General features: G+C 39.6%; 1 pseudogene; it reads right to left on the bottom strand.

Annotated features, from left to right (window-relative positions):
- Positions 1-117: 117 nt before the first annotated feature.
- Positions 118-2,766, bottom strand: LOC146892344 (serine/threonine/tyrosine-interacting protein pseudogene; annotated as a pseudogene).
- Between the last annotated feature and the right edge of the window lie 13,955 nt (positions 2,767-16,721).

The following is a 16,721-nucleotide window of genomic DNA, read 5'->3' as shown; positions in this document are numbered from 1 at the left end:
GTTGTGTCAGCCTTCAAATCTGAGAGGCAAGGAAGGGAATGTGTGTAATGAACACTCTTGTCCCCACACATTTAGTAATCCATCAGTCACTATTGGTCATCCAAGCACACTGTCATATGAGCACATACGGATTTCTCTACCCATTGTTAGGTTCGTGATTGAGCCCCTGTAACCCAACATAGGCAGTTAAGAGAAAGTCATAAAAACCTGTTCAACTTTATTATTATTGTTATTATTAATTTTTTTTGAGACAGGGTTTCTCTGTGTAGCCTTGGCTATCCTGGAACTCACCCTATAGACTAGGTTGGCCTTGAACTTAGAGATCCACTTCCCTCTGCCTCCTGAGTGTTGGGATTAAAGGTGTGTGCCAATATCACCTGGCCTCAGATTTATCATTATTAATCACACATGTCTGTGCATGCTTGTGCCCACAGAGGCTAGAAGACTATATAGTTGATATTTTTGGCTCTTTGCTCTTTTGGGGGGCCTGCCACCCAGCTCCCAAATAAATAATACGTATGGAGACTTATTATTTCTTATGGATGCCTGGTCTTAGTTTGGCTTATTCCTAGCCAGTTTTTCTTAAGTTATCCCATCTACCTTCACCTCTGGACTTTTACTTTTCTCTTTTTCTCTATCTCTTTTCTTCTTATTCGTTGTCTGACTGGGTGGCTGGCCCCTTCTTTTCTCATTCCTTGATCTCTCTTGTTCTTCATTCTCGATCCCAGATTTTTCCTTCCATTCCTTTTCTTTTTTTAAAATTTCTTTAAGCTTCACAGATTTAGTTTAATTTATGGTTTAAAAACAAAAACTTACAAAAAATGTTAATAGCTTTGCAGTGCTATCTAATTTAGGGCCATGAGGATTTAATTGGTTGAGGCAAGACACTTTTCTTTTGGGGGTTTCACATTGAAGAAACAGTGCTACATTGGTTTGGTTTCTTAAAAGTCTACTTTGAACCATATTAGACAAAGGTGAAAAGGGTTAGGCAACTCTCAAAAGACCGAGTCAACATTTGGCTTAAAGAAACAGCAAAAAGAAAAAAAAGCAGGTGGAAATATAACACTGTCCTTATTTTTGAATATCTGGTTTTAGAAAGTAAGGCCTCTTTCATCATTACAACATTTATTCTTGTTTACAATAAGGAAGACAATTGGGAAGGAAGTATTAATTAGATTAAATTAATAAAGTAAGATAATTGGCTAAAATCATTATTTAAAAATAAGGACCAAGAAGTTAAAAAAGAAAATGGCAATTAAGTTACTGAATTATATTAAAAAATTTGAAAGAGTTCTACATTTTGTTACTGTTTCTATAAGAGGCTCCATCAGAAAATTGAACTGTAAAATTACTTTAAATGAACTATATATAACACAAAATGAGTTTTTAAGAAACATTTGGAAATTCGTTTGTTATAAATTATCCAAAATTTATAAACAAATCCCCTAACTTGCATTTTGCTTAAAGTAATAACTTTATATCATACAAATAAACTTCCAGTATGAAGAGTGCATTATTGCAATAATACCTCCTTTTGCAAGTCCCAAATTCTTGGTTTACAATAAAACCATAAAGTGTTTTTTGTTTTGTTTTGTTATTTTAAAGCAAATCCATCACCCATCAGGGCCATCTACCGTAGAAGTCCAACAACTTAAAGTGTTGCTCAGCAAGTTGCTGAGAAACATGTCTGGAAGCAACATCTAACTGAAAACAAACTACTTGTATTTTTACCACTTTACGTTATTATCGCTGAGATCTCCTCCTTTCTAAGCAGAAATCCACATCCGTGTGACAGTCCTCAGAGTCAGCCTTTCTGTGCAGCTGCCACTTGGCATGTTTCCAAAATCCTCTTCGTGTGTTCTCTTCAAACCGTCGTACCAGAATGCACAGATAAGAGTGGTGACATCATCTGTATTGTTAATTTTGCTAGGTAGATGGTTTCATGCTCCTGGAGTTGGTGGACAAGTTAGGATTAATACAAAATCTCCTTTCTTGGACATAAGCAAATGCATCTCTGTACTTCATCCCGAATGTCTGCATGATGTATGTGATAACAAAGGCAGCACTTCTGGAGATACCCACATTCCCATGGACAAGAACATTTCCTCCATTTTGTAAGCTTCCATCAATAAACTCTTTAGTCATGGGGGAAAAAAAGTATTATGTTTTCAACTGGATTATCTGCAATATCCAAAACTAAATATCTAAATAATTGTTGAAAGTTTGGTTTAATAAAGTTTGCTTCAATATTTTGCCGTATGCAAATTAAACGAGTTATCCCATGTCTCTATAACATAGAGAGCTTGCTTTTCGTAGCAGAGGAGTATGGGCCTAAGAACAACCCAGGCAAAACTTCCTGCATCTCTTGTCTCATAGGAAAGTCCACTCCTCATAGGATAAGTCCAGTCTTTGCACTGTGGGACCGAGGGGAACTCCAGCTTCACGTCCTGCAAGGTCCCAGGGCCCGGAGGGTGGGCATGGCACGAGGGACAGCGGCGTGCCGGTCCGTCAGTCCCCTCCGTCCCCTGGGCGACGCCGGAAGGAGGGTGGGCGGACCGCGGATTCACAGCGGAAAGAGCGGACTCACAGCGGAAGAAGGGCGCAGCGGGCTCACAGCGAGCACTCCGGGATCACCGGGTCCGGACGGCTGCAACAGGAAGGCAGAGGGCAAGGTGACACGCTGCCGGCCTCCGCACCGTGGCCGTCTCCCTCCGCTGATCCTCGAGCCCCTCAGACAGCGGCGATCCGGCCCAGACACGAACCCATAACCGTCTCCTCCATTTATTTTCTTTGCCTACCAGCCCTGCCTAGCCTTTCTCTCTGCCCAGCTGTCGGTCGTTCAGCTCTTTATTAGACCATTCAGGTAAGACAGGCGAGGATCACAACGTCACAGAGTTAAACAAATGCATCAAAAAAAAAAATGCAGCACATCTTTGCATTATTAAAACAAATGTTCCACAGTAAAAACAGATGTAACACGTTTTAAAAATAATATCCCACAACAACTTCAGACCCCTGGAGCCAGAGATACAGGTGATGGTGTGTCACCCAACTTGGGTGCTAGGAGCTAAATTCTGCTCCTTTGTGAGCAGAATTTAAATGCTCTCTGGCCTCAGAAACTTGTTTAATAAAGGTACTGCCTGAGATGATTCAGTGGGGCAAGGTACTGGCTGCTAAGCCTGACAACCTGCGTTCAGTCCCCCAAACCCACAAAGTGGAAGGAGAGAACTGATTCCTGCCACTTGTCCTCGCTTTCCCCCTGAGCCCTATGACACACACTGGCCCCCATATGCAAATAAATAATTTAAAAGTTTAAAGTGTCGAATACGTGAGAGCCTTCAGAGATTAAGACCCGGACCTGGATGGGGTGGCTTGATTAAGAACACACTGAGCCGGAGCCAGAGACCAAGTCAGAGAGTGGGCCTTCAGGCAGCGTTGCCTCCATGCTATCTGCTTCAGGCGCCTGCCTTGATGATTCAGAAAAACTCAGATATTGGGGTTCAACCTGAAGACCAGAAAAGCAAAGCAGCCAGCCATTGGCTCTTACTTCGATCTCAGTTGGAAATGGTGATCCTGCCTCCCGGAAACCTCAGGATGATACTGTGTCTGAGAGCTGTCTCCTCCCATCTTAACCATCTGGTTTTGATCCAGAACCCTCTCCAGTTCTGGGATCAAAAGCGTTTACCACTACCGACCACCTGATTTCTATGGCAAACTACTGTGGCTACTGGGATTAAGGGTGTGTGTCATTGCTGCCTGGTCTGTAAGGCTGGCCAGTGTGGCTGTTTTACTTTTCTGATCCTCAGGCAAGCTTTATTTATTAAAATACAAATAAAATACCATGACACCTTGAGGTCTTGCTATGACTTCCTGAGTGCTGGACTGTTATGAAATATTCCTTTACACTCAGAGCCTGATCCGGGATCTGTGGCTCTTTTTAAAAGAGAAATGTACCACGCCCCAGTGGGCTGGTATTTCAGCGGCTATTGGCTGACGGAGAGGAAGGCGCTCCCCGCCACACTGTGGGCTCATGCTTCAGTGACTATTGGCTGAGGCATAGGAAGATACTCCCACAACACCTCCCCCTTTTGTTTAAGTAAGAGAGTTCTAAGCCTACTACGAAATTATATAAAGTAAGTACAAACCTACACAATTATATACAATAAGTACAAATATCCTATTCTAACTAGCTAAAGTCTTGTATAATAAATAACTTGGCCAAGTCATGAAAGGAAAGTAACTATGTTTATATAATCTTCAATCCCATCAAAGATCTGAGAAGGGAAATAATGTTACCTGAGTAATTAGGAAGTGCAATCAAACTTCCAGAACATGTAACAAATCACAGAGACAACTGGCTACCTGGGCAAACACCCAAAGTCACGTTTGCAGCGTTGAAGCAACCAACTTTGGCTAAGACCTAACATAACTGACATACCATTTTCAAAGGCAAGGAACTTTTCAAAACTATCTTACCCTGTCTTGGCAGGATATGACAGTCCTGTTTTATCCATTTACGGATACTCTGTAACTCTGTCAGTAGTTGAGGTATGGGCATTTCTTTACCCAAAGGCCAGTTCTGCCAAGAAGAAAGGCTCCAGGTGGAGTGTCTTTGGTGCTCAACATTCTCTCAGGAATAGATCAGTGTTGCCAGGAGTAATTGTGTCTCCCTACCACAGAACTCTGAGTTAGATTAAAGGCCATTTTCTACAGCTCTTTGAAGAGGTTGGAGATTATCTATCTATACTGAATATAATCTCTATATATCTAAAGAACCTGATTAGTCTAATTATAAATGTCAAACTTAGATGACTATTGTTCTATATAATTCTCAATATCTATTTAGCTTAAAGACTGAGATAATAAACAACTGTGCAATAAATGAGGACAATGTGACCTCCAGATATAAACAATGTGCAAGTATGCATTGCAATATGGTAAATATATATCAATACATAGACAATATATAAGTATCTTAATCAGAGGTAGAAGTGTACAATGCAATATGGTAAAATATACATATATCAATACTATATATATGTCAATACATAAAAATGTTTTAAACAGAGGTAGAAACATGCATGCATAAAATAGTCAACATAATTTAACTTTGTATCAATATATAAGAATCAATACCAATGTATTTTTCTAAAAACAATAACACACAAGTACAAAGCTATTATCCCATAATCCAATTATCCCTCTTTTTTTTTTTAAGGATTCCTGCACTTATAAAATTCCTCCCCCAACCCTCAACCCTATACTAATTATAACAAACCCCTAAATGATGTCCCTAAACCCAAGGACAAACTTTACTGGGAGAGGGGACGTCATTCTCTAGAATTACTTCCAGCTGTCATGGGGGTGACGTTCTTTCTGGGGGATCCTGTGAAAGCAAAATGATGGTTAAATTTCAAGATCAATGTCTTTTAAAATTGCAAATAGTCTGAGTATTTTGTGGAGGACTGGCCAGAATGTTGTACAAGATGTGCATCATTTCAGCTAACCACGTTGGAATCGTCTTGTGCAGCTGGTACCCAAAACAGGTCTTGTAGTAGTGCTATCAGTATCATGATGTCATATCAACCAGGTGGAGTTGTTGTTATGGGACCCCATCTTCTTCCTGGAAACTTCAAATGTCAATGCAGGAAAAACTTATTGTTCATTGTGGAAAACTTAAACATTACTCATATAGACATATACAGACATACATATATTCAATGAAAGACATGATAGATATACTTAATGAAAGGTATGATAGATATGAATAAAAGTAAAAATGTTTTCTAAACTCATATTTCTTTCTGTCCCATATCATGGCTCTTTACATGAGACAGAAACTCCAGAAACTCTGGGTTTTTCTTTTAACAACAGGCTTGGAATTAGAGAGGGACTGAGCCAGAGTCCAACTCTAAAACCAGCTCTATAAATTTAGAAATATCATTTAGTATATTTTACTTACAGAACCTATTCAGTTTTCTTGATAGTCCCTATTGGACCATTATTTTCCATCTGTCAGTATTCAGATATCCAGGGTCCCTTGAACCTTTCAAAGATCAGTGTTTTCCTGTGGAGATAAGAACAGAACCCTGTCCCCATTCTATATGTTTTTCTTACCAACTGTATGAATATCATCATTGTGGATGAGCTGTCATTTCTCCTTTCCAAGAGGTTTCTCCTCTTCAGATCGAACCTTTATTAATTTTGATAGTATCCACAATTTTTCTTCTCCTGTGGAAACAAGAGCAAAACCCCTTCCCCAACGTAGCACATCTCCTGGCCTCCATTGAGAGGTCAGCACGTCTTTGAAATAAACAGGTTGGTTTAGTTCAGAAGTTTTTTCCATTATCCAATGCCTCTCCGCTGCTGTTGTTCCTTTCTCATTAGCATTAAGAAAATTCAAGGTTAATAAAGCATTTTGCAATCTATTTCTGGGGGTATCTTTCGTCCCTTTCTGTTTGTTTAGCATATCCTTTATAGTACAATTTGATCTTTCTATAACGGCTTCACCTGTAGGATTGTATGGTATACCTGTAACATGCTTAATATTATAATAAGCAAAAAATCGTTTCATTTTCCTAGATACATAAGCTGGACCATTATCTGTTTTTATTTTTGTAGGTATACCCATAATGGCCATAACTTCTAATAAATGTGTAATTACTGAGTCAGCTTTTTCTGAGCTTAAAGCAGTTGCCCACTGAAAGCCTGAATAAGTATCAATGGTGTGATGTACATATTTTAATTTGCCAAATTCTGGAAAGTGAAACACATCCATCTGCCAAATTTCATTCCTTTTAATACCCTTTGGATTAGTCCCTGCAGGCAATGGTGTTTGGTTATAAAAAGAGCAAGTAGGGCATTTCTTTACAATCTCCTTAGCTTGTTGCCATGTAATAGAAAATTCTTTTTTCAAGCCTTTGCTATTGACATGATGTTTTTTATGAAATTCAGATGCCTGCAGCACACTACCAATCAATAATTGACCAATATCTGCATTACTTTGTGCTAGAGGGCCTGGCAGACCCGTATGGGATCGGATATGCGTTATATACATAGGGCAGAGCCTGTTTCTGATCATGTCTTGTACCTGGATAAACAATGAGGTCAGTTCTGTATCATCAGGTATAAATTCAGCAGTTTCAATATGCAAAATAACTCTTTCTGCATATTGTGAGTCAGTAATTATATTAAGAGGTTCTTTAAAATCCCTAAGCACCATAAGGATGGCATATAATTCTGCCTTCTGGACAGAATCATAAGGACTTTGTTCCATTTTACTCAATTCTTCTGATTTGTAACCTGCTTTTCCTGATTTATTAGCATCGGTATAAAATGTACGGGCTCCAGTTATTGGAGCATCACGGACAATTCGAGGGAGGATCCAAGAAGTTCTCTTTATAAAGTTAAGTCTCTTGCTTTTTGGGTAATTGCTATTGATTTCTCCCAAAAAATTAGCACAAGCTCTTTGCCATGGTTCATTGTCTTCCCACAACTTTTTTATCTCATCAGCAGTGAAAGGCACTATAATTTCTGCTGGGTCTATACCTGCTAATTGACGAAGTCTCAATTTTCCTTTTATAACCAATTCAGAGACTTTTTCCACATAAGTTTTTAATTTTTTACTTGGTTTGTGTGGTAAAAAGATCCATTCTAAAATAGTATCTTCCCTCTGCATTAAAATCCCCGTAGGAGAAATTCTGGAAGGCAATATGACTAGAATGCAACTGAGATTTGGATCCACCCTATCTACATGTGCCTCCTGTAATTTTTCCTCAACCATCATCAGTTCCTTTTCTGCTTCAGCTGTTAACTCTCTGGGACTATTCAAATCTTTGTCACCATCTAAGGTTTTGTTTAAATGAATTATTAGATCAGGTGTTATCCCAACAGCTGGTCGTAGACTGGAAATGTCTCCTAATAATCTTTGAAAGTCATTAAGAGTTCGTAACCGGTCTCTCCTGATTTGTGCCTTTTGAGTCTTAATTCTTTGTAAACCTATTTTATAACCTAAATAATTAACAGAATCTCCTCTCTGAATTTTTTCAGGAGCAATTTGCAATCCCCATTTAGGTAATACTATTTTTATTTCGTCAAACAGCCTTTCTAAGGTGTCTTTGTTTTGATCAGATACCAGGATATCATCCATATAGTAGTATATTATGGACTTAGGAAATTGTTTGCATATAATTTTCAATGATTGGCTTACAAAATATTGGCACAGGGTGGGAGAGTTCAACATTCCCTGTGGGAGGACGGTCCACTGGTACCTCCTTGCAGGCTGAGAGTTATTATAGGTAGGCACTGTGAAGGCAAACTTTTCTCTATCTTTTTCTTGTAATGGTATAGTGAAGAAACAATCTTTTAGATCAATAACTATAAGAGGCCATCCCTTTGGTAACAGGGAGGGCAGAGGAATTCCAGATTGCAGAGGGCCCATAGGTTGAATTACCTTGTTGATAGCTCTAAGATCTGTCACCATTCTCCATTTACCAAATTTTTTCTTAACAACAAATACAGGAGAGTTCCAAGGGCTGGTAGATTCTTCTATATGTCCAGCATCTAATTGCTCTTGTACCAGCTGTTCTAAAGTCCCATGTTGGGCGCCATACGTAACATGAGGGGGCCGGCTTGTTGGGGTATCTGTCCCGCCCAGTACCCCACAGCTGGCAAGCCCCAAAGAAAATTAATCACACAGAGAACTCTATCAGTTATCAAGCTGATTGGTCCATTAGGTCAGGCTACTTATTAGTTCTTATGACATGTATTACCCCATTATCCTTATCTATGTTAGCCATGGCTTGGTACCTTTTTCAGCTGGGCAAGTTACATGTTGTCTCTTCGGTGGTCTGCGCAGGAGTGACAGAGGAACCTCCCTGCTTCCCAGAATTCTCCTGTTCTCATTGCATCACCTCTACTTCCTGTCTGGTTTTCCGGCCTATACTGCCTGCCTGGCCAATCAGCATTTTATTAAAATATAATTGACAGAATACAGACAATTCTCCCGCATCAACACTCTGTGGAAATGTGTCACTGTGATTGATTTCATAAAAAGCTAAATGGCCAATAGGTAGGAGGTATGGGGGGACTTCTGAACATAGAGAGCTTGGGAAGAAGAGAGGTGAAGTTTGCAGCTGAATATAGAGGGAGCAAGACAGAAAGACAAAAGCCACAAAGCACATGGCAGCATACAAATGAACAGAAATGGGTTAATTTAAGTTATAAGAGCTAATGGGACAAGTCTAAAATATAGGTCAAGCTTTCATAATTAATAAGAAGTCTCCATGTCTTTTTTTTTGTGTGTGTGTGTGTGAGAGAGAGAGAGAGAGAGAGCTGGCAGGCCAAAGAAAAATGCATTTACCTTGGACTGTGGCCTGGAAGTGTCAGCTGACTGAGTCCTTTCCTCCTAAGTTGTCACAGAGACAAAATAAAGCTAGAGCATTAGTTGCCAGAGTCTGGGAAGGTTAAGGCAAGGGGACAAGAGGGTTGCTGTGGGGACCATTAGACAGGAAGTATAAATTCTTGGATTCTGTCTGGCAGTGACAGCGTACGCCTTTAATCCCAGCATTCAGGAGGCAGAGACAGGCAGAGCTCTGTGTGTTTGAGGCCAGCCTGGTCTGTAGAGTGAGTTCCTGGACAGGCTCCAAAGCTACACAGAGAAACTCTGTCTTGAAAGACCAAAAGAAAATAAAAAGAAAAAAGAAAAAAAAAACAATTCTCGGGTTCTATAGCACAGTAGAGTGACAGTAGGTAATGGTTTATTGCATAGATACTTTTTTTTGGTGCTAGAGATCATCCTTTTGTTATTTTGTGTGTAAGAGAGTTTTGACTGCTTATATGTCTATGCACCACCTGCATGCCTGGTGCCTGCAGAGGGCAGAAGGAACATTGAATCCCCTGGGACTTGACTTGCAGATGATTGTAAACTTCAGTGTGGTTGCAGGGAATTGAACCTTGATCTCTGGAGAGTAGCCAGTGTGTTTGACTACTGAGCCATCTCTCTAGCCCTGCTGCTGAAGAGCAAGCACAGCATGAACAAAGCATACAGTCTACCACTATACCCTTGTAGTGGTTTGGATAAGGGTCTCCTAGATGCATAGCTTTGAATGTTTAGTCATTAGGGAGTGTCCCTATTTGAAAAGGATTAGGAGGTGTGGCCTTGTTGGAAGAAGTGTATCACTAGAGGCGGGCTTTTGAAAGCCAGGCCCAGTGTCTTTTCTTCCTGCTGCCTGCCAATCTGGATGTAGAACTCTCAACTACTTCTTCAATACCATGTCTGCCTGTGTGTCGCCATGCTCCCTGCCATTATGATAATGGGCTAAATCTCTGAAAGTGTAAGCCAGCCCCAGTTAAGGGCTTTCTTTTTTAAGAACTGCCGAGGTCATATAATCTCTTCACAGCAATATAACAGTGACTAAGACAATTCCCAAGTCCTATTGTGTATTTCAAAACAGTTACAGGGAAGGATTGTTAATATTTTCAACAGAGAAATAACAAATATTTTCAGTAATAAGTATAACAATTACAGATTTGAACATTACACACTATATATACATATCTCATAAATATATATACTCATTATGTATCAAAAAGAATGTCAGTCCACCAGGTGTGGTGATGCATGTTTTGATGTGGGATGCCCCTCTGTATGCTGCGAATATGTTTTATTACCATTGGTTAATAAAGAAGCTGCTGTGGCCTATGGCAGGGAAGAATAGAGGTAGGTGGGAAAGCCAAACTGAATACAGGTAGAAAGAAGGTGGAGTCAAAGAAGATGCAAGCAGCTGCTGGAGAAGCAAGATGTGAGGTAATAAGCCACAAGCTTCATGGTAAAATATAAACTAATAGAAATGGTTTAATTTAAGTTGCAAGAGCTTGTTAATAATAAGCATGAGCTAATAGACCAAATAGTATGTAATTAATATTAAATCTCTGAGTTTTAAAAAGTGGTTGTGGGACCAGGTGGAACAAGAAACCTCTAGTTACAAAAGGCAGCCCAATGTGGTACAAGAATTTCCACATAAAACCAGAGAAAGCTCAAAAAAAAAAAAAAAAGGAGGGCTGGAGAGATGACTCACAGGTTAAGAGAACTGATTGCTCTTCCAAAGGTCCTGAGTTCAATTCCCACAACCACATGGTGACTCAGAACCATCTGTAATGAAATCTGGTGCCCTCTTCTGGCCTGCAGGCATACATGCAGGCAGAACACTATATACATAATAAATAGAAGGGAGAAAAAGCTGGCATTTCTTTCTGTAGACTGGCGACAACCCAAATCCTCATTACAAACACTTCATTTAAAAAAAAGAAAAAAGAAAAAAAAAAGGATTCTAAACACACAAAAACAGAATCAAGTCTGCCTTATTGGTAGCTTCATTTTCTCAGGTGGGCTCTGTTTACTGGCAGCAAACAGAGGCACGGTTCCTTTTAGAGTCAGCTTCCTGGATCCCTATTAGTGGCAAAAAGGTCCTGCTGGCGTACACTGATTTGGTGTTTATCTACACACTGACCAGTGGCAGCATGGCTCTAGAAACTCCTCAGATTTGGGACAGTGAGCATGACTCTCACTGGTACCTCTCTCATGAGACTATATGGTCAGAGAACCGAGGAAGGAGCCAACCACCATGAACTAGTGCTATTCACTGAGCTGAACAGTACAGACAGCTAACATAGCAGTTTTAAGATTCGTCCCATGTGATCAATACAGATATACAATACAGATAAATTCAGACAAAAAGGCCTCTAAACAGGTCACAGTATGTTTGACAAAGTGCGTAGACTTGGGAGAGAGAGAATAAAGGTAAACATAGTCATAGATTAATAGAGTAATTTAAAGATAATGAGGTACTTAAAAAAGGAATAGAATAATAAAAACATTATAATAAGCCACATAAAGATGGAAAATACACAAAGAGTCTGGATTATGTATACTATTGTGTTTTCTTTAAATTTTTTGACTGTTAATGAGCTAACTGCAAAGAGACATTTGATTGTGGGTGCTACTACAGTAAACCAACATAAAGTTATCTTGGTTTCAAAATTTGGGTCTAAGGATATGTGGCTTTAGAAAAGAAGTTCTGCTTTTGTTTCCAAAAATGATGAAATGCTGTGGCTTTCTTGAAGACTAATATTGTTTGATGAAATAAGATCACCTGAGAGGTCTCCACTGGCAGCATTGACCCAGGTGATCCAACATCCAGAACAACTTTAAAACAATTGTCTGAGATGATGCACCTCACAGCCTACCACAGTCAAGATTTAACCATAATTCTAAATTTTCTCAGGATCCCCATAAGATTACCAATGCCTCAATAAATAAAAAGTAATACAGAAAATTATGCCCAAATTCTAAAAATATTGTTAATAAATAGTTGTATTCATGTAAAGGGGGTTGGTCATAAATGGTTAATGGTCATAGTCCATCTCTTAATAAAAGAAGAAAAGAAGTCATGATACAGAAATGAAGAAAAAGGATTATTGGATCTAAATCCTTAAACCAAATAAAACCAACTGTTAATCTGAAAATACTTTACATTGGTATGGATTTTGCTTTATTGATACAAATTTCAGGTCAATTTTATTATACTATATGTATATTTCTACTCTTTTTTTAAGGTTTTTATGTCTATGCATCTCATTTAAAAATGTAGTGTATAGTTAAAAAATACGAATTAATAGTTATCTATAATAGTCAAACTTATAGTCTTGTTACTTATCTTTTCTAGATATTCAGAGATACATTTAAAATAGATATGTAATCTTCACACATTTCAAAGACCTACAGAATATGGCATTTAAAATGTTTAAAGGATTTATACTTTTCTTGACAATGACACACATCTGTTTCTGGCAGCACCAATTACTTAAAGAGAATGCTCAGCATCAAAAAAGCTCCTTAGGGAGTTTCCTTTCAATATGATGAGACTAGCCATTTGGGTAAGAAACTGTTCTTGCCTGGACTGCTTGACAATATGCTGTATAAACTGGACATGTAGGACCCATAGAAAACTTGTCAAAACAAGGTTAGACAGTCCTTCAGGGTTCTAGCTTAATAGAAGAGTCTGTCAGACATTCTGCAGGACACAGAAGAAAGCAACTGATGGATTTTTGCCAAAATAGGCAGGACAGTCCATCAGATTTACTACTTCACTGAGAAGTCTGCCAGACACTCTAGGCCTATAGGCTAGATGGATGTCCCAACATTGCAGAGGACTTTGGGTGACTGTCCAGACAGCCAGATATCTCTGTCATTTCTAGAGTTTTGGAAGTTGCTTACAATGCATTTCCTATATACTTAGGTAATAGTATGTCCTTCTGGGGTCTTTGATGGAGTTGAAGACTAGATAGTTATAATAATAGTTTTCCTTAGTTATGTTGAAAGATAAATTATATATGAAACTTTAGACTTGCAAAGATTTAATTTTTTTTCAAATACAACTAGACTAAATATTGTCTGCAATTCTTGCTTGATAATGTTTTTTATATGTGATTTTACTATGCTAAAGTTAAAACCTTTCTTTTTAATTAGACAGAAGAGGGGAGATGATGTGGGATTCCCCTCTGTATGTGTGAATATGTTTTATTACCATTGGTTAATAAAGAAGCTGCTTTGGCCTATGGCAGGGCAGAATAGTGATAGGTGGGAAATCCAAACAGAGAGACTGGGTGGTGGGGGGAAGAGGGCAGAGTCCGAAGAAGATGCCAGCAGTCACCTTAAATGCAAGATGTGAGGTAACAAGTCACTAAACTCAAGGTAAAATATAAAATAGTAGAAATGGGTTAATTATGTTGTATGAGTTAATTAATAATAAACCTGAGATAATAGGCCAAACAGTATGTAATTAATATTAAACCTCTGAGTGGTTATTTTAAAAGCAGCTGCAGGACCAGGTGGGACAAGAAACCTCCAGTTACACTCAGGTTTTTCCTTTCTTTCTTTCTTTTTAAGATGAATTTTATTTTTATTCATTTGTGTGTGTGTGTGTGTGTGTGTGTGTGTGTGTGTATGTACTTGAATGTCCACATATGCACATGTGTGTAGGAGCCACCCTTCACTTATGTCTGATATGTGTATTATTGAAGTTCAGCTTTCTCCCTCTGCTGCTTTTGCCTTGGAGATTTCTAATATCCTTCAACCAAGAAATAATGAAATAGCAAGCATTCAAATGACCAATGAGACATAGATATTCACTTAGCTTTTATCAGTTTCTCATTCTGTTCCTGCCTCTCTCCCCATCTATGAAGAAGTTATATTGATTATTTCTGATTCCTTCATTGATTAACTCATGAATTAATTTATACCTACACTCTTTCTGTTTGTTTGTTTTTGTTTTTGAGACAGGCTCTCTTTATACAGCCCTGACAGTACTAGAACTCACTGTGTAGACCAGACTGGCCTCAAACTCACAGAACTCAAAATCCATGCTTTTGCCTCAGGTGCTGGGATTAAAAGTATAATAACTGGAGAATTCTCATCCCGCCTGGCCCCATATCTACTTTTAAAATAACCACCCAGGGGCTTAATGTTAATTAATACTATTAGCTCAGGCTTAGTATTAACTACCTCTTACAACTTACATTAGCCCATTTCTATTAGTTTACATCTTACCACAGTTCTCGTGGCTTATTACTTCACATCTTGCTTCTCCGGAAGCTGCTTGCCTCTCCCTCGATTCCACCTTCTTTCTCCTAATATACAGTTTAGCTTTCCTGTCTAGCTATATTCTTCCCTGTCTTAGGCCAAAACAGTTTCTTTCTTACCAATGGTAATAAAATATATCCACAGCATACAGAGGGGCTTCCTACATCACCTGAGTGCTGAGAGCCAGTGGATGTGTCAAATGTTTTGTCTACTTAAGAGGGCAGCACCTTCAGTTGGATGACCTGAGTGAAGGAGATTCCCCTTTCTAGAAAAACCTGTCTAGGGACATGATAATTTTTAGGTTTGGCAACTTCCACTCACTGACTTATAAAAATAAGCTATTAAGTTTTGAGGCTGGGGAGAAAATAAAGTATTTCTAAAACAGGCAGGGACACAGCCATTCTGTTAGATGTCTAACCTGGGACACGCACCTGCTGGGACAGTTTTCTGCTAAAGTCAGTTAGGAAAATGGGATTCTTTTCCTTTCCTTCCCCCATTTGCATTTGATGATCAGACTGACATTTTGATGTGGCTTTGACAAGATGATCTGGTGTGGGACCATGGTCTATATTCTGTCAATTATATTTTAAATAAACGCTGATTGGCCAGTAGCCAGGCAGGAAGTATGGATGGGTCAATGAGAACAGGAGAATTCTAGGAAGAAGGAAGTTCCTTCTGCAGTTGTGAGCTCGCCACAGAAGAAGCAAGATGTGACTGCCTTGTTGAAGAAGGTACTGAGCCATGTGACTAACACAGATAATAATAATGGGCTATTATAAGTTATAAGAGTTAATAAGAAACCTGAGCTAATGGGTCAATCAGTTTATAACTAATGTAGACCTCTGTGTGATTTCTTTGGAACTTAACGATTGCAGGAACTGGGCAGGACAGAAACGCAGACAACAATGATCTAAAAATCTGCTATGTCTGCTTGATGGGAAAGAGGAAGAGCCATCACTCGGTGGAAAATCCAGATTGAAATTCTTTCTTTGCTAGTGGTGAACAGGGCATCAGATATTTTCTCCACAAACTGACAAGACTGGAAAGATGTGTTTCCTGGCTGCAGGTTCAAGTAGGACTCTGTACTGTGTGACTGCCAAAGGAGCCTCATCTAAATGTAAGAAGAGAAGTGAGCTTTGGCAAGACACATGCAGATCCAAATCTTCCTGGATCAGCTTGAAGGCAGAAGGCTTGGAATGGTAGAAAACCCCAATAAGGTAAGAGGAAGATCTACCTAGGGAGACCGTTTAGAACTGGAGGTAGGGAGATGTGGGCAAGTGCATTGTGTTTGCTGTTGACTTTCTGGCTGTACAGAAAGAAAGCTGTACAGGGTGTGAGCACCCGTGAGCCTCCTCCTCACCTCGCTCACATTCTTGAGCTCTCCACTCCCCCAGGAAGCTGAAGGACACATTTGTTTAGTCCTCTCCAATACGTCACCTCAGAATGTCCAGGAGGAGAGGATGTAGCAGGTGAAGGCTACCAGAGCAACTGAGAGTACTGAGAAGAGGCCCAGCGACTGTGTGGGATATCCTGTGCCACACACAGCCTGCCTCCTGGGCTTCTAGACTATGTGAACCCCTAGGATGAAGGCAGAAGGACACACTGACAAGACTGAGTCAGGAGAGAAAGTCTTACAGGGCTCTCTCCTGGAATGGGAATTAGGAACCTGGTTACGGTTTGATGAGACTGTGGAGGTCACCAGGAGCCTGATTTTGGGAGACGTGGAATAGCTGCAGTCAGGGAATCAGGAATGAGTAAAAGGAGGCCTTTAAATCTGCTTGAGGTGGGCCGTTCCTTTGTGTAGTTTAGTCTTCACTAAGATGAAAAGAGCTGGTGCTCCATTTCCCGCAAACACTGCAGTAAGCCAGCGTTCCCCTCTGTCCATATGACAAATGGTTGACCCTGGTACCTGGTCAGACGTCGGCATGATTTCCTAACATTACATCAGTAAACAAGTCACCAGGGTAGCACCTGATAGAGTTACTCTAGCTAACATTCGGGGTGAGTTAGAAGTAGGGTAAAGTTCATGGCAGGCTCTCAACTGGGTAACTTCTGCACAAAGCTCTGGGAAGTGAGCCAA

Source organism: Myodes glareolus, chromosome 11, assembly GCF_982192425.1.
Source record: "Myodes glareolus chromosome 11, mMyoGla1.1, whole genome shotgun sequence".
Classification (NCBI taxonomy): Eukaryota; Metazoa; Chordata; class Mammalia; order Rodentia; family Cricetidae; genus Myodes; species Myodes glareolus.
Note: the sequence above shows the minus strand (reverse complement) of the source record. Positions and strands in the feature narration are given on the sequence as shown.